Source organism: Lactuca virosa, chromosome 1 (genome assembly GCF_052849685.1).
Source record: "Lactuca virosa cultivar CGN04683 chromosome 1, Lactuca_virosa_CGN04683_v6, whole genome shotgun sequence".
Taxonomy (NCBI): Eukaryota; Viridiplantae; Streptophyta; class Magnoliopsida; order Asterales; family Asteraceae; genus Lactuca; species Lactuca virosa.
Genome location: NC_136426.1, coordinates 24,270,661 through 24,293,275, shown reverse-complemented (window position 1 = coordinate 24,293,275; position 22,615 = coordinate 24,270,661). Strand labels below are relative to the sequence as shown.

Below are 22,615 nucleotides of genomic sequence, written 5' to 3'. Positions count from 1 at the left end.
AAGTTATAATATATTGTGATTGGATCCTAGCCTTAATATTACATTTGGGTGTTTTATTAAGGACTATCCTTACATCTAAACTAAACTTGTCTTTTCTTCTTTTCAGATGTCTTCCAACAATGCTACTCCTGGCTCAAACCCTACTGGCTCCTTCTCTCTCATGAACCTTTGTGGGAGAGTCATCTTTGATGGATCCAACTTTACTGATTGGATCAGAAACATCAGGATGGTCACTCGATACGAGAACAAATAATATGTTCTCGACAAGGAGCTTAAGGTACCCGAGCCAACTGCTACTCCTGAGGAATTTGTTGAATATGAGGCACATGAAAGAGATGCTACCAAAGTGGCATGCATCATGATGGCCACTATGACAGCCGAGCTCCAAAAGTCCTATGAGGACTACTATCCTTTTGAGATGCACTAGGATTTGATGGACCGCTACCATCAGAGTGCTCGTCAAGAGCGATATGAAATCATCTCCTCCATGATAACAACACGAATGAAAGATGGTGAACCCATCACGGGCCACATGTAGATAATGCAAAGGTTTGTGGACCGTTTGATGAAGTTGAATGTGAACTTCCCAGAGGAGCTAGCAATAGATATCATTTTGCACTCCTTACCATCGTGTTATGATCAATTCCGCATGACATACCACATGAACAAGGAATAAGTCACGCTCAGCAAACTTCAAGGACTCCTGAAGACCGTAGAATCAGGTCTTAAAGGTAAGTCGGTTGTTACCACTCCTACTACTACTCCAAACTCAGCACCTGTCTTGGCAATCGGGAAAGGTAGAGGGAAGAAGAGGAAGAACCCTTCAAAGGGTACCAAGGGTAAGACCGTTGATGGCTCCTCTTCAAGCAGAACCAAGAAAGGTTTCGTCACACCTTCTTCTGATCCCAAAGAGGCTGAATGGTTCTATTGCCACGAAAAGGCGCACTGGAAGCGGAACTGCCCAAAGTACCAACAAGATTTAAAGGATGGGAAAGTGAAACCCAACCATGCAGGTATTTACACTATCTTATCTAATAACTCACCCTATTCTAACTCTTGGGTCCTTGATACCGGTTGCGGTATTCATATTTGTTCTGATTTGCAGGGACTAAGAAGAAGTGAGAATGTGGAGCATGGAAAGATAAACTTGATCATGGGGAATAGGAAAGTTTCACCTGTCACCAAGATTGGAGTTTATACTTTGTTGCTAAGTAGTGGGTTTACTTTGGATTTGAATAAATGTTGTTATTTGCCTGAAATGACAAGAAATGTTATTTCCTTTCATGCTTTGTACAAACAAGGGCTTACCTTTTCCTTTGATAATGAAATTGGTGGAATAAATGCTTTCTTTAATAATGTGTTTTATTTTAAAGCATTACCTTGTGATGGTGTGTATGAAGCTATGTCTGTTGTAGATAATTTAGGAAATAATGTATTGTGCATTGATTCTACTAATGATAATAACTTGGATAAAGCATCATTATGGCATTGTCGTCTTGGACATGTAAGCAAGAAACGCATAGGCCAACTCCAAAAGGATGGAGTTTTGGAATCATTTGACCTAAAGTCAGATGATAGTTATGAATCATGCTTACTTGGAAAAATGACAAAGTCACCCTTCACAGGTTCGTGTGCTAGGGGTGAAGGTTTGTTGGATCTAGTGCACACGGATGTGTGTGGACCCTTCAAAACTGCCACAAGAGATGCTAATCGTTATTATGTGACTTTTACAGATGATTATAGTAGATATGGATATGTCTAATTAATCAAGCATAAGTCAGAGACTTTCGAAAGGTTTAAAGAGTTTAAACAGGAAGTCGAGAATCAATTGGGCAGGAACATTAAGATGCTTCGATCCGATCGCGGTGGTGAGTATCTTAGTACTGAGTTCCTCGACTATCTGAGGGAATGTGGGGTTGTCTCACAATTGACACCTCCCAGGACACCACAGTTGAATGGTGTAGTTGAGAGGCGTAATCGAACCTTGTTGGACATGGTTCGTTCCATGATGAGTCGAGCTTCGCTGCCAATCTCATTCTGGGGGTATGCCTTAGAGACTGCCACCCATATCCTTAATCTGGTCCCTACAAAGAAGGTTGCCAAAACACCTCACGAGATGTGGACTGGAAAAGTTCCTAGTCTAGCCCACATCAAGATTTGGGGTTGCGAGGCTTTCGTGAGACGCGAGACTCACGACAAGCTCGAACCTCGAAGTGAGAGGTGTATTTTCATCGGCTACCCACAGAAATCCTTTGGTTACCTCTTCTACAGACCCAGTGAGAATGTGGTCTTTGTAGCAAGGAGGGGTGTCTTTCGAGAGAGAGAGTTCATAAGCCAAGGAAACAGTGGGAGGCAAATTGACATTGAAGAAATTCAAGAGTCAAGTGGTGAAGGAACCTCAAACCCTAGCAGTCAACCTGAGGAGGAAACTCCTATTGATCCAATTGACGAGTCTGTACCTCTGAGGCGTTCCACAAGGGTTAGGAATGCACCTGAGCACTACTATGGTTTCCATATTACTGCAGAAGGTGAGACAATTATCAGTGATGAGACACTGGTAAGTCTAGATGAACCTAACAGCTATGCGGAAGCCATGGCAAGCCTCGAGTCTGCTAAATGGAAAGAGGCAATGGACAGCGAGATACAGTCCATGTATGACAATCAGGCCTGGGATTTGGTTGACAATGTACCAGGTCGTAAGACAGTTGGGTGCAAATGGATCTTCAAGAAGAAGACCGACATGGATGGTAATGTACACACTTATAAGGCGCGACTGGTGGCAAAGGGATTTTCTCAAACTCCTGGAGTTGATTATGATGAGACCTTTTCACCAGTAGCCAAGATTAAGTCTATTATAGTATTGTTAGCCATTGTTGCATTTCATGACTATGAAATATGGAAAATGGATGTCAAAACCGCTTTCCTCAATGGAAAGTTGGCTAAGGATGTTTACATGAATCAACCAGAGGGTTTTGTCAGCACAGAGTACCCTAATAAAGTGTGTAAGCTTGAGAAATCCATTTATGGATTAAAGCAAGCACCTCGCAGATGGAATCTTTGTTTCGATGAGAAAATCAAAGAGTTTGGCTTTTCGAGGAGTGAAGATGAATCTTGTGTATATGTCAAGGCTAGTGGGAGTATAGTTAGCTTTTTGGTACTGTATGTGGATGACATACTACTCATAGGAAATGACATCCCAACCTTGTAGGAAGTGAAGTCCTGGCTTGGGAAGTGTTTTTCTATGAAGGACCTTGGAGAAGCTGCCTATATTCTAGGGATAAGGATTCTGAGAGACCAGAGTAAAAGACTAATTGGGCTTAGTCAGAGTACATACTTGGAGAAGGTACTGAAGAGGTTCAGCATGCAAGATTCCAAGAAAGGAGAGTTACCCATCCAGAGTAACGCAAGACTGAGTAAGACTCAGAGCCCGAGTACCGAGGTTGAGATAACAGAAATGAGTCGAGTACCTTATGCTTATGCAGTAGGCTCGATCATGTATGCTATGACCTGTACTCGTCCTGATGTAGCCTTTGCTTTAAGCATGGTTAGCAGGTATCAAGGGAACCCTGGTAAGGCTCACTGGACCGCGGTAAAGAATATACTCAAGTACCTGCGGAGGAGTAAGGACTGGGTCCTTACCCTCGGTGGGAGTGATGACTTGAGAGTTGTAGGGTATAGTGATGCTAGTTTCCAGACTGATAGGGATAATTTCCGCTCTCAGTCGGGCTGGGTCTTTACCTTAAACGGAGGAGCAATTTGTTGGAAAAGTTCCAAGCAGGAGACAGTGGCTGATTCAACTTGCGAATCAGAGTATATAGCGGCAAGCGAGGCAGCAAAGGAGGCTATATGGCTAAAGAACTTCATTGGAGTCCTTGGACTTGTACCAGCTATAAAGGAGCCCATAGAGATTTTCTGTGATAGTGAAAGTGCTGTTGCGTTAGCAAAGGAACCAAGGGATCATGGGAGATCCAGACACATTGACAGAAAATACCATTTCATCAGACATCGTATAGAAGAAGGACTCCTCGTGGAAAAGAGGATATCATCAGATGAGAACCCGACAGATCCCCTCATGAAGGGACTGGGTAGGGTTAAACATCTCCAACATGCAAGGAGCATAGGGCTGAAGGATGATATTAGTTTTAGTAGTTAGATAATTTTGAAATTTGTAAAGTGTAATTGACATTTGATGATGAATAAAAGTTGTGTTTATTTATGAGTAAAGTGTTGCTATCTTTTGTCAATCGTTTATTATTATTTCTTTTGCATGTTTTGACTTCCAGAATATTTATGTTGTATTTACATATTATTCAAATTATCCACAGTCGGTCATATGTTGGAAGTAGATATGAATTAATACTATTATGAGTTGGTTGTAGAGGTCTAAGATGTTGGACATGGCCAGAACACTCATGAGTGCTCATAAGTTCTGAGTATTGGATTCAACTCACGCTCGCTGGTATCACTTCATGGAATTTATCTCGAGTGATCGCGAGACGGTAATATCATATAAGTCTTCAAACCTAGAGATATGACTTTTTGTCTGAGTTGGTTATGCATTGATCATGCGAAAATGCATTGGTAACTCGATGTTATAAAACGTGCATTTGTGTGTAATTTAACAAGTAGTAGAACAAGCATATGAGTCGAAGTTTATCTGTTCCTTCTTGGATTAGAAGCGATATCTGGGCCCCTCGATGATTGTGTTTTGACCCATGTACCGGGCCCGGTCAGAACTAAATTGATGTGTTCAATTAAGTTCTATGTCAAACAAATCGGAAATCGGGAAATAAACTGCTGGACAAAAGTAAGACATTGTTCCATGTATTTGTCCGACTGATATCTAGAACAGAGGATTATATGATCACTTATCTGAAATGGCGTACCATCATCTTCTCAGTTCCGAGAAACCTTGAAAAGAGCTACGATTGCTGATCGGTTCCTGAAGTCATACTTGCAGTTATTGCTATTAGACTTATCCAAGTGGGAGACTGTTGGATAAGGTGTCTAAGTCAATAACTATCTCTGGTATGTACTTGACCCGACCCGGCATGGTCCATTTGGGTTGCATGGCATCATGCATTTGGATAGACTAAATGAGAGAAATAACACTTGTGGTTTATTAATATATTATAAGTTCTAATATATTAATAGTATTATTTAATTAGTATTGATCAAGAATTAATCTAGGATTAATTAAGTGATCAAAAGGAGACTAATTAAATATATGGGTTGATTATGTAAATCATCCATAACTTGTATAGTAGGCTAAAAGGCTCCATGGATTATCAAGTTGGGTTAAACCCATTGGATGCTCCATGGGAGTTACAAACCCATGGGTCATGGAAATGAAGAGTCATGTCACATTAGGGTTTACATGGTGTAACCCTAGATGTGACACACTATATAAAGACTATGTTATTCACCAAAATCGGCTACACTAAGAACAAGTGAGGGCAAGCCAATTTTACAAGTGTTTTATATTCTCTAAAGTCATTCCAAAGCATTTGGTGTTGTGTGAAGCATTTGAGGCATCACACTTGGGGTGCTAGGATCTCCAGGTTTTCAAGGAATCATAACAACTACAAGGTATGTAATTCTAGCTATCTTTTATGATTAAAGTTCCCCATGCATGCTAGATAGGTTTATGAACCTTGGAAAAAGTATTTTGCATGTATTTTAGACAAACATAGATCCAAGGTTTACTAGGGTTGCATGTACACTTAGGAGTGTTAGAAATGCTCAAAACCCATCATAAATAGCACCCTAAGGCACTAGAATTCGACTACCCTTGGGAAAACCCTACTAGAGCCGAATTTTGGAGCTTAGTACCCATCCTCCTCTCTCTCATATTCATCCTCTCACTCAAAGTGTGTTTGTGAGCCATTAGAGGTACTACACTTGTGGTACTTGCTTTCAAGAGCTAAGGAAACTTAAGGAATTAGTTGTTATTACTATATAACAACAAAAGGTATGTATTCTATTCTCCTATGTCAATTTCGAAAATAGTAGATGCATGCTAGGTTTCCTTTTGTGTTCATAAAGTTGTATGTCTAATAGTGAAAACATAGATCCAATTAGGGTTGCATGCACACATAGGATTGTTTGTATAAAACCCATCACTCATGCCCATACACCTAACAACAAAATGGAAATCCGAACGCATGCTCCACACTCTTAACAATACGATTCGAACCCTATTGGACCGAAGCTTTACACATGGCAGCCCACCTACTTAATATACTACCCTCCACCACCCTAGACAACGATAACTCGTATCACAAACCTCCATCCTATGATCACCTTCAAGTTTTCAGATGCCTCTGTTTTCCTCACCTTAATGCTCCTCATAAATTATCACCACGATCCACTCCTTGTATTTTCCTTGTTTACCCGACAAATCATAAAGGATACCAGTGCCTAGACCTTGATACAAATAAAATTATAATATCCCGGCTTGTTGTGTTCGGTGAAACGGTGTTCCCCTTTGGCTCCATGACGCCTAACTGTGCCCCATCCTACTCCTTCCCTGAACATGATAAATCCGATATGAACCATCCACTATTTACCACCTCTATACTGCGTCATGATCCTCCAATGCAAGATGAGCCTTCTGCCGAATCGTACGAATCTAGCCCAGCCTCCACCGCTTCTCCTACCACACCTAGTGGCCCAACTCAACAAGTCGCCAGCCCGCGCCACTCTTCCCTCGGACCAACGCCTTTTCCAGCCCTTTGAACATAATCCATCCCCACCAAGCCCACCTAACTTCGATCCACTACACCACAACCCATCCTCGACATCATCCACAGATTCCTCATCCCCTAACCGTGTAACCGAACCTATACATCCCATGGTCACACGAGGAAAAATGGGTATCAAAAAACCCATACGACGGTTGAATTTACATGTTGACACCATTTCCTCTGTCCCTAAAAATTATTTACAGGCTTTTCAAAATCCTAATTGGCTTAATGCAATGACAAAAGAATATACTGCTCTTATCACTAACAAAACTTGGGTATTAGTACTAAGACCTAAGGAGGCTAACATTATTAACTGTATTTGGCTGTTTAAAAAGAAACTTAATGTAGATGGTTCCTTATCTCGCTACAAAGAGCGATTAGTGGCTAATGGACAAAGTCAAAGACCGGACGTTGACTGTGATGAAACTTTTACCCCGGTTGTCAAACCTGCCTCCATCCGTACGGTCCTCACGATTGCTGTCACTCACAAATGGCCCATTCAATAGCTTGATGTCAAGAATGCTTTCCTTCATGGTCATTTGCAGGAGAGCGTTTACATGCAGCAGCCACCTGGTTTCCGAGATCTGACTTGTCTTGATCACGTGTGCTTACTTCAACAATCACTCTATGGTCTTAAACAGGCCCCACGAACATGGTTTCAACATTTTACGTCGTTTATTTCTAACATTGGTTTTGTTCATAGCAGGTGTGATTCATCTATGTTTATCTATCGACATGGCGAGCATATAACATATTTGTTACCATATGTCGATGACATTATTCTCGCAGGATCATCCACTCAGTTGCTTGCTCATCTTATGTCCTTGCTAAGTGGTGAGTTCTCCATGTCCGACCTCGACGATCTACATTATTTCTTGGGGGTTTCAGTTGTTCGATCTCCTCATGGTTTGTTTATCTCTCAACAAAAATATGTTGTTGAGATCCTTGAACGTGCCTCTATGTCAAATTGTAAACCCGCCTCCACCCCTGCTGATTTATCTGCCAAGTTTGATGGCTCCAGGCCTCCTGTTGCTGATCCTAGCTTATACCGCAGTCTTGCTGGAGCTTTACAGTATCTTACATTTACGCGTCCTGACATCACTTACGCTGTTTAGCAGAGCTGCCTATACATGCATGACCCACAAGAACCTCATTTCATAGCTCTCAAATGCATCATGCGTTATATTCGTGGTACACTTTCTCATGGACTTCAGATGTACTCTTCTCCTAGTCGTGATCTTATTGCTTATTTCGATGCTGACTGCGATGATTGTCCTGTGACGAGACGATCTACTTCTGGCTACTGTGTTTTTCTTGGTAATAATCTCTTATCCTGGTCATCTAAACGACAGAACACGATCTCACGCTCGAGTGCGAAAGCTGAATACCGGGGTGTTGCTAATGTCGTGGCGGAATCATGTTGGTTATGTAATCTTCTTCTTGAGCTTCCTTATATTCCTTCGAAGGGTCACCCTTGTTTATTGTGATAATGTTAACGTTGTTTACATGCAGTGGCGGACGCAGACTGTTTTAGTAGGGGTGTCCCTCGTACTTCAAGCGGGTGCACCTAATAGAAAAAACCAAAAAAAAAAAAAAAAAAAAAAAATTTACACTGCGTGCCGGAAATTGAGCAGTGACCCGGGACCCCAAATGACCCACTAAGGTCCGCCACTGTTTACATGTTAACGAAGCATATTGAGATTAATCTTCATTTTGTCCGTGATAAAGTTGCTACCGGTCATGTTCGTGTGCTACATGTTCCCTCCTCGTCTCCATATGCGGATATCTTCACGAAGAGCTTACCGTCTCCTTGGTTTATTGACTTCAAATCCAGTTTGAACGTTTGTGATCCTTCCCCATTCAAACTCCGGGGGCTGTTAACATATAGTATTTATGTATTTTGTGTAATTTACATTATAGTTCGGCCCATGATGTTTGGCCCTTATTAAACCTAATGATAAGAAACTATAGACGATTTCACAAATAACTCTAGAAAAAGTATAGACGATTTCACAAATAACTCTAGAAAAAGTATTCGAATACATATTTTTACATATAATGATAAGAAACTTTGTAGCTTAAGTTTTAAACAATACATAATTAAAGTTTTTTTAAAGAATGGTTTTTGATATGGATTCAAAATGCAAATTAGAAATCATAACTAAAACTAGAAGGTATAATCATGCACTTTTCCAAAATTTACTATAGTACGGAATTTTTAGGAAATTATAAACATACAAATGTATAGGGAACATAAAAAAGTTCACGGAGACAACCTTAAGCCGAATTATGTTGAATTTATTGTTTTGTGAAATAACTTGGCAGCTAGAACCTGAGAAAAATTACCGCCTTTATGACATAGTTAAGATGGTGGGCTTTTCCCGTCTTTGCCAGAATTCAATCCATTTCTTCATATAGATTCATGAGCATTCGGTATATAAGTTTCATGTTTTCTACGCTCGCCCATACATGTAATTGACCACCTATAAATAACAAAATGTGACTAAAGTATTTGGCAATATTTGAGTACTACATGTTTGATATTTTATATACTTTTGGATTACGTCTATAAAGATTACTAGTTCTTCATAAGTACCGTAAGCATCAAAAGTATCATCAAGAAGTGTTTTCATCGAGAGAATTTTAGCTAAGAACATTCTAGATTGAGAATATTGAGGCTCAAAGTACACACCTAAGGCTGCTCGCTGTGGTTTCGGCAATGACCTCGGCTAGCTCGATGACCACCGAGGCCGAGCCCTTGGCATGCCGAGCTCGGCTCGACAATTCGGTGGAAACTCGCCGATGAGAGAGAAAGGGTATTGTGTTGAATATTTGTGAATGGTGAAAATGGTGGTAGCTGTGTCTGCTTCTTCTAAGGGAAGAAGATAACTAGATTTTCAACTTTGGCAAATCTAGTCCTTTCAGTTTAGTCTAATAATAGATCCTACCTCAAAGTTGAAATATCTCTTTGAAATTGACTTCAGAAAATTACATAATACCCCCATAAACTTATAAAACTTATTTATATCAAATAAATTGATTTATTTTTAATTATTATTATTATTATTATTTATATTATAAAACCTACAAAACTTGGTCTTTGATTATTTTTTTATATTAACTAATTTAAAAAAAATTTATCATGGCAAGTGTGGCAACCCGTACCATGCAAATGATAAGTTTTGGCTAAAGTGTGGCAAATATGACGTGACGTCTACGTGGACCGTGACAAGTGTGATACCACATCCACTAACCTAATTAAGAGAGCAAATAGTCAATCCCTCTCAATCCACTCAACCCACTGCCACATGAGTTTTTTTTTTCTTCTATTTTTCCTAACCAACAACACATGAAAAACCTATCTTTCCCATCCTTCAACCCACTTTCCACATCATTCTTTTTTATTTAATTAAATTAGAAAATCTAAAATAAAATAAAACATAACATTTTTTTCATTTAAAAATAAAATTTTGCCAATTTAAAACAAAAAATAAAATAAAATACCATATTGTTTAGTAAAATACAAGCGTATATTATGCTTTTTGTTTTCTTCACCGTCATAGCATGTGCAAACATTTTTAATATATCCCAACGTCCTTTAGGTAGCGTTTGGTACTGGTAATAGGACGAGACTAGACTGAACAAGAAAGAACTAGACTGGACGAGACTAGAATGGTCTATCTATATAGCATTTGGCAATGCTAGGACTCAATGGAACAAGATCATAAAATTACTAAATTACCCTTGAATTTATCAAAAAGTTTTTAAACCGTTTCAAATTGGTTTTAGGATATAATATACCTACAAGCGATCTTCTAATAATATTATTAAATACTATTACTACTATATATATATATATATATATACACGAATATTTCACACACACACACACACACACACACATATATATATATATATATATATATATATATATATATATATATATATATATATATATATAAGGCCACCACTATAGGAGAGACTGCTCAGAGTCGGCAGAAGAGCTATGCCGACAAGCGCCGATCGGACCTGGAGTTTCAGGTGGGAGATAGAGTTCTCCTGAAGGTGTCACCCTGGAAAGGTGTCATCCGGTTCCGGAAACGGGGTAAGTTGGGCCCCAGATTCATTGGTCCTTTCAGGGTTGCAGCCCGGGTGGGCAAGGTGGCGTATAGGCTGGATCTGCCAACCGAGCTTAGCCAGATCCACACCACTTTCCATGTCTCCCAGCTGCGGAAGTGCTTGGTAGAGTACTCTGCATTGGTGCCTTTAGAGGATATTCAGGTGGATGACAGCCTGAACTACATCGAGCGACCGGTAGCCATTCTCGACAGGAAGACAAAGGATCTGAGAAACAAGAAGGTTGAGTTGGTGAAGGTGTAGTGGCAGCATCGTAAGGGCTCAGAGTGGACTTGGGAGCCGGATGAGGAAATGAGGGAGCACTATCCGGAGATATTCGAGGCAACAAACTTTGAGGACGAAGTCTAATTCAAGTGGGGAAGAATTGTAACATCCGAATCATGTGGTATATGATGGGTTTTAGGTACAATAAATAAACTAGAAAACAATTCCTAAGTTCACATGCAACCTACTTTGGATCTATGTTTTAACTATTGAACATACAACTTTGAATTGCAAAACAAGAACCCTAGAGGAGAGAGGCTAATTTCGAAATTAACAAACTAGGGTTTAGGGTTTACATACCTTTCAATTGTTATAGCAAACAATTGATATTCCCTTGATCTTGATCTTCTTGGAAGCTTTAGCACCACAAGTGTAATGCCTTTAATGGAATCACACCCAAACTAGCAAGAAGGAAAGTAGAAGAGAGAGGGGAGAGGGAGTATGCAAAATCTCGGCCTTAGGGTTTCTTCAAAAGAAAGAGTGACTAAAAACATGAACCAGGAGGCTCCTTATATAGCTGAGGGATCTAGGGTTTAAGGGAAACCCTAGTTATCCTTTGCTTAGGGCCTAAGCAAACCCAAGGGCCTTATCCAAGCCCCTATGGACGAAATTATTAGGGTTTCCCCTAAAGATTTCGTCCACCCTCTTCCAAGGGGTTTCTAGAGCCTTCCACTCAACTATTAGATAATTGCAAACTAGTCCCTGCACCTTATAATTAATTCTTTTAACCCCAAAATCAATTCTGATTAATTTCTGGCTAACAATTAATTAAACATAATGATTTCTAATTAATATGTTAATCCATTAACATATTAATAAATCATTTATATATATATTAATTTATTAACCTTATAAATTAATATCTCTCCTTTCATAATTTCCTTGTCCAGTTGCTAGGTTGAGGGCAACCCAAAAGGACTGTGCTGCTATCAATTCAAGTACATACCAATTATAGTTATGGGCTTAGACACCTAATCCAACAGTCTCCCACTTGGATAAGTCTGTAACTATAATTGCTAGTATGCCTTCTAAATTTGACCAGCAAATTGTAGCTTCCAAAAAGCTGCTGCCGAACTCTGACCCAGTCAGTTACGTGTCCTAAGATAAGTGATCATATAACCCTTCGTTCTGCTTGATATCCCCAGACAAAAGACATGGAATGTAATCAATCTGTTTGTCCAGAATCTATGTTTCCCGATTCCTGATTTGTGATGATGTAGGACTTCTAATCGAACACATCAATTTAGTCCTGGCTGGGCCCAGCACATAAGTTAACACCAAATCATCGAGGGGCCCACAAATATCGCTTTTCCTGTTAGGGCAAAAGGAACGAATAAACGTTGACTCATATGCTTGTATCTTTTACTCATCAAATTATGCATGACAATACGTTTTATAACACCAAGTTACTGATGCGTTTTCGTATCACCAATGCACAACCGACTTGTAAATTACAACTCATATATCTTCGTTTCAAGATTATAAGATATTATCGTCTCAGTATTACTCGTGATGAATTCCATGAAGTAATACTCTGAGCGAGGGTTTATCCAATACTCAAATCTCAATTTCTGAGTACTCATGAACGTTGCAGCAATTCTATTGCCATGTCTATCCTTAGACAATCTGCAATCCAATTCATGACAGTCTTAATTCACTACTTACTTCGAAGAGTACGAACGACTGTGGAGTTTGAATAATCTCATTATTCAGGAAGTAAAACATGCAAAATATGAAACACAATAATAAACAATTGACAAAAGGTAGTAGCCAAACTTATAAATAATACTTTATTATTTAATCACCAAAAGTCAATTACATTTACTTTGTTACAAGTTTCAAAAACTAATCTAACTACTAAAACTAATATCATCTTTCAGTCCTATGCTCCGAGCATGCTGAATATGCTTAGCCCTACTCAGACCCTTTGTGAGGGGATCTGCTGGGTTATCTTCAGATGACACCCTCTTTACTATAAGATGGCCTTCTTCAACTCTATGTCTAATGAAATGGTACTTTCTGTCGATATGTCTGGTCTTACCATGATCTCTCGGTTCCTTTGTCAAGGCAACCGCTCCTTCATTATCGCAGAACAGTTCCATAGGCTCCTGGATGGTTGGAACAACTCCAAGATCCCCGATGAAGTTCCTCAACCAAGCTGCTTCTTTCGACGCTTCACTTGCTGCAATGTACTCTGATTCACAAGTAGAATCAGCCACCGTATTTTGCTTGGAACTCTTCCAAGTAACTGCTCCTCCATTCAGTAAAAATACCCAGCCCGACTGAGAACGGAAGTTATCTCTATCCGTCTGAAAGATGGCATCACTGTAACCATATACTCTCAAAGTATCACTGCCACCAAGCACAAGAACCCAGTCCTTTGTCCTTCGCAAATACTTGAGTATATTCTTAACTGCTATCCAATGAGCTCTACCTGGGTTTCCCTGATAGCGACTGACCATGCTCAAAGCAAATGCCACATCAGGGCGAGTACATGTCATAGCGTACATGATCGATCCGACAGCGGAAGCATAAGGTACACGACTCATGTCATCTATTTCAACATCTGTACTCGGGCATTGAGTCTTACTCAATTTGGTATTGCTCTGGATAGGTAGCTCTCCCTTCTTGGAATTTTCCATACTAAACCTCTTTAGTACCTTATCCAAGTATGTGCTCTAACTAAGTCCAATTAGTCTCTTCTTTCTATCTCTCAATATTCTAATCCCAAGAATATAGGCAGCTTCTCCAAGGTCTTTCATGGCAAAACACTTTCCAAGCCAAGACTTAACTTCTTTCAAGGTTGGAACGTCGTTACCAATGAGTAATATGTCATCGACATACAACACCAGAAAAGTTACTATACTCCCACTAGCCTTGATATACACACAGAACTCATCTTCACTTCTAGAGAAACCAAACTCTTTGACTTTCTCATGGAAGCAAAGATTCCAACTGCGAGATGCTTGTTTCAATCCATAAATGGATTTCTCAAGCTTGCACACTCTATTGGGGAACTTTGCATCAACAAAACCCTCTGGCTGACTCATGTAAACATCTTCAGCCAACTTCCCATTAAGGAAAGCAGTTTTGACATCCATCTGCCAGATTTCATAATCATGAAAGGCAGCTATGGCGAGCAATATCCTAATAGATTTAATCTTAGCCACTGGCGAGAAGGTCTCATCATAGTCAACCCCTGGGGTTTGAGTGAAACCTTTTGCAACCAGTCGAGCCTTGAATGTGTGCACATTTCCATCCATGTCTGTCTTCTTCTTGAAGATCCATTTGCACCCAACTGTCTTACGACCTGGTGCACTATCAACCAAATTCCAAACTTGGTTGTCATACATGGACTTAATCTCGCTGTCCATTGCCTCTTTCCACTTGGAAGCCTCTGGGCCTGCCATTGCTTCCTTATAAGTGACTGGTTCATCTAAGTTTACCAGTGTTCTGTCACTTATGAATGTGTCACCATCTGAAGTAATATGAAAACCATACAACTCAGGTGGCACACTCACCCTAGTGGATCTTCTAAGAGGTAATGAGTTATCGATTGGTTCAACAGGAACTGTTTCCTCTGGTTGAGTGCTAGTGTCATCTAAGGTTCCTTCATTGGCTGAATCTTGAATTTCTTCAAGGTCAATAGTGCTCCCACTGTCCTCTTTGAATATGAGCTCTCTTTCAAGAAAGACTCCTCTTCGTGCTACAAAGACCACGTTTTCACTAGGCCTGTAGAACAAATATCCAAAAGACTGCTTTGGGTAACCAATGAAAACACATTTCTCACTTCTAGCTGCTAGCTTGTCGTGAGTCTCTCGTCTTACGAAAGCTTCACAACCCCAGACTTTAATATGTGCTAACGAGGGAACTTTCCCTGTCCACATTTCGTGAGGTGTTTTGGCAACCTTCTTTGTAGGGACAAGATTGAGGATGTGGGCGGCTGTCTCTAAGGCATACCCCTAGAAGTGAATAGGAAGCGAAGCCCGACTCATCATAGAACGAACCATGTCTAACAAGGTTCGATTGCGCCTCTCAGCTACACCATTTAACTGTGGTGTCCTAGGAGGAGTCAATTGTGAGACTATCCCACATTCTTTCATATAGTCGTTAAACTCGATACTAAGATACTCCCCGCCTCTATCGGATCTAAGTATCTTTATCTTTCTGCCCAATTGATTTTCGACTTCATGCTTAAACTCTTTGAGCTTTTCAAAAGTTTCTGACTTATGCTTGATCAAGTAGATATATCCATATCTGCTATAATCGTCAGTGAAAGTCACATAGAATCGATTAGCATCTCTTGTAGTTGATCTGAAGGGCCCACACACATCTGTGTGTATGAGATCCAACAGACCTTCACCTCTTTCACAAGACCCTGTGAATGGTGATTTTGTCATCTTTCCCAAAAGACAAGATTCACACATATCGTCTGACTTTAGGTCAAATGATTCCAACACTCCATCCTTTTGGAGTTGGGCTATGCGTTTCTTGTTAATGTGTCCAAGACGACAATGCCACAAGCATGCCTTGTCTACACTATTAGACAAGTCAATATTAAGTACACTATTTCCTAAGCTATCAACACAAGTCACTGTTTCATACACACCATTACAAGGCAAAGCTTCAAACATAAAAACACCATTCTTATAAACAGAAATTGAACCATTCAAATCATTAAAAGAATATGTAAAACCTTGTCTGAACAATGCATGAAATGAAATAATGTTTCTCGTCATCTCAGACGAATAGCAACAATTTATTAAATCTAATCTAACATCATTACTAAGCAGAAGCTGATAAACTCCGATCTTGGTTACTGGTGAAGACTTTCTGTTTCCCATGATCAGGTTTATCCTTCCTCGCTCTATCTCCTCACTTTCCTTTAGACCCTGCAAATCAGAACAGATATGAAAACCACATCCTGTATCAAGGACCCATGAACGAGAAGATAATGAGTTATTAGCATAAATAGTGTAAATACCTGCCGAAGATGGCTTCACTTTGCCATCCTTGATATCTTGCAGATATTGTGGGCAAGATCTCTTCCAATGCCCTTTTTGGTTGCAGTAAAAGCAAACTGCCTCTTTTGGATCAGAAACATGGGGAGTGGAACCATTGGGCTTAGCCTTTGGGCCATTACTAGATGACCCAGCTTGAGCCTTGCTCTTCCAGTTTTGCTTGGGAGGACCTTTCCTCTTTTTCCCCTTTCCCTGTCCAATAGCCAAAACAGGGGCACTCGTAGGTGTGGAGGGTATACTTTTACCCTTCATCCCTGCCTCAGCTGTCTGCAACAAGTTGTGCAATTGGGCCAAGGTCTGCTCAGTATTGTTCAAATGGTAAGTTAGAATAAACTGACCATAACATTCAGGAAGTGAGTTCAAGACCATGTCAATGGCCAATTCCTCATCAAAGTGAATATTGAGCTTGACCAAACGCTCTATGTAGCGTTGCATTCTTTGCACATGTGACACAACCGACTCCCCATCTTTCATATTGCAAGCCATGAGTGACTTGACTACTTCGAACTTTTCTTGACGAGCTCGCTTATGGTACTTTTCCATAAGGTCCTTGTTCATCTCGAAAGGCCAGTAGTCCTCATAGTACCTCTGCAGTTCTGGGGACATAGTTGCCACCATGATGCATGCCACTTTGGTAGCATCATCGTAATGTTTCTTGTAGGCAGCAAGATCTTCAGGAGTAGCTTCATTCTCATCAAGCTCTTTGAGCTCCTTTTCAAGAACATATTCTTTGTTCTCGAAACGAAGAGCCATCTTGATGTTGCGCATCCAATCATTATAGTTTGAGCCATCCATAACGACTTTGGAGCATATATTGAGCAAGGAGAAGTTCTGGTTGGAGGAGGATGAAGTAGAAGTGTTTCCAGGAGTAGACATCTGAAAAGAAAGAAAGTTTTAGTTAGATTTCAAGATACCTTAATAGAATAACCCAAAGATATAATATCAAGGTTAGGATCCAACTATGAAGATTCACAACTTAGAAATGGGATGCCGAGATCCAAGTGCAAACTTCATAAAGGTAGGCGAATGACGATTCACCAATTCCACCATTAGTCGAAACAAACGAAGTGAAATTCCTAATTCTTTTGAGATACATTGAAACTATTCAATGACATGTTTTAATCTCAGATTATGCTCTTCTGTTTGTGACTGGGATGCCGAGGATCACAAACAAGATGTGAATAACCATGCAAATGTGCTTGGTAACCTCATTGTCTTTATCATTCACTATTGATGTGCTGGTAAACCACACACGCTCCATCAAAATGACAATTATGAGATACCCATTACTACTCTTTATTAGTGCCTTTTAGTGTGCTGGTTAACCACACACGCTCCACTAACGACCAATAAAGTATAATGTGCAATTTCATGGATTAGCATACTTTTCACATTTTTCCTAAAGTAACTAGAGTTGGGATTTTTGAAAATAATGTTCTAGTACTTTTAATATCATTATACTTTTAATGAGAAGTGGTTGTCCTATCAAATCCGTTCTGCTAACGACCCTCCACTAATCAAGGAAGCGGTGGGTGAGAGTGGACACCCATTCAACTACCATTTTATAGGCAGTTTCCTTATACCCCCCTTATAGATTAGCTTCGTGAATGAGGCATACTAGCGATTTGACTGACCATATTCTTATACATATAATATTAAACCTTTAATTATAATATATATATAAGGTGTGTTTTAAAACTTTTTAAAACTTCAAGGGTTTATATAAATTTCAAAATTTAAGCTATTAAATTCAAATTTAAATAAACCAATTAACTAGATTTAATATTTATCTATTAATTAACTATTAATCAAATTATTAAATCTTGTGAGGATTATATAATTAAATTAATCAATTAATGTAATCCTAATCCTTATCCCTCTAATTTCGAAAAATAGGGTAAGGATAATTATCCAATTAATCTAATCAAGTAACAATTATCCAAAAACAAGAAACCCTAGTTATCCTCTTAGCATATTTCGAAATTCATAAGGGAGGAGGCAAGGGTTTTCAAAACCCTAACCCTAATTTCGATTAGGGTTCTTTGGAGGCTAGGGTTTTCGAAAAAACCCTTTGATCCAAAACCCTAGAAATCGAAAAATTGGCCTTTAGGGTTTAATAGCTATAAACCCTAATTTGCAATTCAACAATTGTAGCAATTCAATTTAAAACAACAATGGCTCTGATACCACTGATGGGTTTTAGGTACAATAAATAAACTAGAAAACAATTCCTAAGTTCACATGCAACCTACTTTGGATCTATGTTTTAACTATTGAACATACAACTTTGAATTGCAAAACAAGAACCCTAGAGGAGAGAGGCTAATTTCGAAATTAACAAACTAGGGTTTAGGGTTTACATACCTTTCAATTGTTATAGCAAACAATTGATATTCCCTTGATCTTGATCTTCTTGGAAGCTTTAGCACCACAAGTGTAATGCCTTTAATGGAATCACACCCAAACTAGCAAGAAGGAAAGTAGAAGAGAGAGGGGAGAGGGAGTATGCAAAATCTCGGCCTTAGGGTTTCTTCAAAAGAAAGAGTGACCAAAAACATGAACCAGGAGGCTCCTTATATAGCTGAGGGATCTAGGGTTTAAGGGAAACCCTAGTTATCCTTTGCTTAGGGCCTAAGCAAACCCAAGGGCCTTATCCAAGCCCCTATGGACGAAATTATTAGGGTTTCCCCTAAAGATTTCGTCCACCCTCTTCCAAGGGGTTTCTAGAGCCTTCCACTCAACTATTAGATAATTGCAAACTAGTCCCTGCACCTTATAATTAATTCTTTTAACCCCAAAATCAATTCTGATTAATTTCTGGCTAACAATTAATTAAACATAATGATTTCTAATTAATATGTTAATCCATTAACATATTAATAAATCATTTATATATATATTAATTTATTAACCTTATAAATTAATATCTCTCCTTTCATAATTTCCTTGTCCAGTTGCTAGGTTGAGGGCAACCCAAAAGGACTGTGCTGCTATCAATTCAAGTACATACCAATTATAGTTATGGGCTTAGACACCTAATCCAACAGTATAAAATATTAGTTTTGCATATAAAAGAGGCTCACGACGTTTGCCATAGCGGTCACGTCGTGAGTAGGGGCCGTTGACTCTTTGACCTGCGTCCTCGAACCTCACGACGTGAGGTATTATTTCTCACAACGTGAGCCAGGCCTGATGCTCCCAAACCCTAAAAATCGGGTATAAAACAGAATGAGGAGGCTTGGGTCACCCATCATCAGCCTCTTTCACTCTCAAGTCACTGAAAACCCTAAATTTGATCCTTTTGAGCCCTTGAGCCATTGTTGGAGGTTTTGGTGTTAATGGTGTTTTGTTTTCTTTGAAGAAGAAGAAGATGAAGCTCTTGTAGTGACTCATTTTGGCAAGATAATCTCATCTTTGTGGACTAGCTGAACTTGTGAGCTCCAGTAATGTATAAAGATCCTACCTTTTTCACTTAAGGTTGCTAGATCTAGGTTATGGCCACTATCTTCCGCACTATGATGTTCTAGGGATTGTACTCTGACGTTGTTATTTGATTATGACATGCTTTTTGAGAATTATGATCCATGGATTTGATGATATGAAATAACTTGATGAGGTTTTCTCTAAAATGTTTTATGAATCGTTATACTAAAATGAAATTTTTGATCTTGAATTTTGGGTTGTTACAAGTTGGTATTATAGCCTTGGTTTGAGGGATTCGGACACACCTTCGGGGGTGTCTGGACTCAAATCGAGGGTTTGAAAGATTTTTACCAGAAAATAATTTTCTAACTTTTTTTAAATAAAAGGTTTTGAGAAAGAACAAGGTGTGTGATGCGTGCAACCGGACGAGCTCAAGTATGTTTTCCCCAAGATACCCATGCATGTTATGTTATGATATGATATGATTATGAGAACTGCATGCTAGATTAGGGCTAAGGATCTAGGAAGATGCCTTATGTGCCTGCTATATGTGCTTGTTGAATTACATGCTAGTGCTGATTAGTCAGTAATGTGATAGCCTGATTAGGATATGCTTGGTTTGGGTTACTTAATGCTTGAATGTTGCTTGCTTTGTGCTTTTAGAAATTCTAGTTATCTTTAACTAACTAGTAAACGAATACGTTAAGTTACATATTATGAGGACTAAATAATTCCAGAAGGTTAGGTCTAGCCCAATTATGCAGCTCTTGTTTGAGTCCAACAGTTGTGGGGTAGGATCTCTCATTCGAAGAATTATCTGGTCTTAGTGATATGTAATAGTATTCGCAAGCTAGTTAGGTAAAGGTAGCATGGATTCCTTATGCGGCTGATGGCAGAGAGTAGGTCGGAGAGTTACCCAAGGGTAAGCCTAGGATGAGATTAATGCAGCGAGCAGTAGTAGTGGAAGGGAATTGGTTAAGTCAAGGCAATCCTTGAGGAGTGTAAGGATAGATGTGGAAGGTAGTATGGTCTCATACTACTGAAAGCAGAGGATCCGTACTCGAGTCAAGGAGGGTTGAGATAGAACTAGGGAACTTGTAGAGTGTGTGAGACCTCTCGAGATTATGTATGACCCTGACAATTGTATGTTTTGTTTTAGAATGGTTGTGACACGACATGGAGGGAGAGGTTCAGGGTCAGGATCAGGTTCAGGATCGGGTGCCGAGCCAGTCGATGAGGGACTACATGAGTTCATTGCTTCTGAGATCACGAGAGGCATCCTTGAGTCGACCCCAATGATTTTTGGGTCGATCAAGGAAGGGATTATCGAGCTGATGGAGGATCGCCCCAGGGCATTTCAGAGTGACATGGATGCCACTCAGTCAGGGACACACACACTATCCTTCAAGAACTTTAGGGGATGTGGTGCGCCAGACTTCCACGGGGTGAAGGACCCCATTGTTGCCAGGAGGTGGATTGCATACATGGAGTCTGCTCAGCTGACGAGCTTCTGCCTTGAGGGGTCGAAGGTCTGGTATGTTGCAGGGTGTTTGAAGGACAAAGCTAGAGATTGGTGGGAGGCAGTTAGTGATTCTTTGGGATCCCCAGCCGTTGAGGCTATGACTTGGTCGGATTTTGTGACCAGGTTTAGGGTTGAGTTTGCATCGGCTGTGGAGCTTCAGCAGCTGGCCATGGAGTTTATGGATATGAGGGAGACGACTGAGTCAGAGGCGGAGATTACCGCCATGTTCAGGGAGAGGGCCTTACTGGTGCCTCAGTATGCAGGGGATGAGGAGATGCGGAAGACCCGCTACCAGGACATGTTGAGAGCTGATATTCAGAAGCATGTTAGCTACTCGGCCTATCCGACACTAGATGACATGATTGCGAGGGCGAGAGAGAGGGAGATTGACATAGAGCACATCAGGAAGAGGAAGGTGGAGACTGAGTAGGGTACTGGGGTTTCATGGAATAAACCCAAGGGATTCGACTCGAGGTCGAAGGGCCAGCCGGACCGGAGGCGCTGCAGGAAATATGACAGGCCACATGAGGGGGTTTGTAGACTAGGGTCATCGGGATGCTACAAGTGCGGCAAGACTGGGCACTTGGGTAGGGATTATACTGCCCCTACCCCCACATTCCATACATCAGACATGATTTGATTTCATTGCAATCAGAAGGGCCATAAAAAGGCCAACTACCCTAGATTGACAGCAGCAGTGCCAGTGGCGGCGCCAGCTCCAGCGACCCTGCGGATCACAGATGGCCGACAGGGCAAGACAGATGCTCCAGTGGTGAGGAGCCAAGCATTCCACCGGACCGCACCTGATGTGGTGATGGGTATGTTTTCTTCTCCATAACTCTTATTTCATGTCGGTTATGATATTTATGTACTGTATTTATGTGTTATATTTAGGACCGTTCCATGTGAACGTCATCCCAGTTCAGGTGTTGTTCGACTCGGGGCTACCTGATCGTTTGTCTCTCTTGCGCTTAGCAAGAGGTTTTCTGAGTCTTCAGGCATGTTAGACTATCCATTAGAGGTTGAGATTGCTGACAACCGATCTGTCCAAGCATCAGAGGTTTTCAGAGACTATGTGTTGAGGTTATATGACGAGCGTTACCTCGTAGATTTGGTTCCTATTCCGTTACGTGGGAACAAGGTTATCATAGGCATGGACTGGTTGAGCCCTAATGGGGCGGTGATCGACTGTGTGCAGCAGCTGGTGCGTATCAGGATCCCAAGTGGGGGAGAGATGGTGATTCAGGGCGAGAGGACGCATCAAGGACCAGCTTTGTGCTCAGCAGCGAGGATTAGACGCTACCTTCAGCAGGGTTGCGCAGGGTACGTCGCCTACGTTATGGATACCCAGGAAGTGGGTAAGGCGACCGTAAGCGATGTGCAAATGGTGCGAGAGTACCCATATGTATCTCCAAAGGAGCTGTCTAGGATACCTTCGGAGTGGCAGGTGGAGTTCTGGATCGACCTAGTCCCCGGTGCGGCTTCGATAGCCACAGAACCAT

The 22,615-nt window shown here is 40.5% G+C and overlaps 1 long non-coding RNA gene across 1 annotated transcript; it reads right to left on the bottom strand.

Annotated features, from left to right (window-relative positions):
- Positions 1-8,929: 8,929 nt before the first annotated feature.
- On the bottom strand, positions 8,930-9,582 carry LOC145104092 (uncharacterized). The gene is made up of 2 exons (XR_013707001.1): positions 9,439-9,582; positions 8,930-9,229 (listed from the first exon to the last, which is right to left on the bottom strand). It is a non-coding gene; the product is annotated as an uncharacterized LOC145104092 (long non-coding RNA).
- Between the last annotated feature and the right edge of the window lie 13,033 nt (positions 9,583-22,615).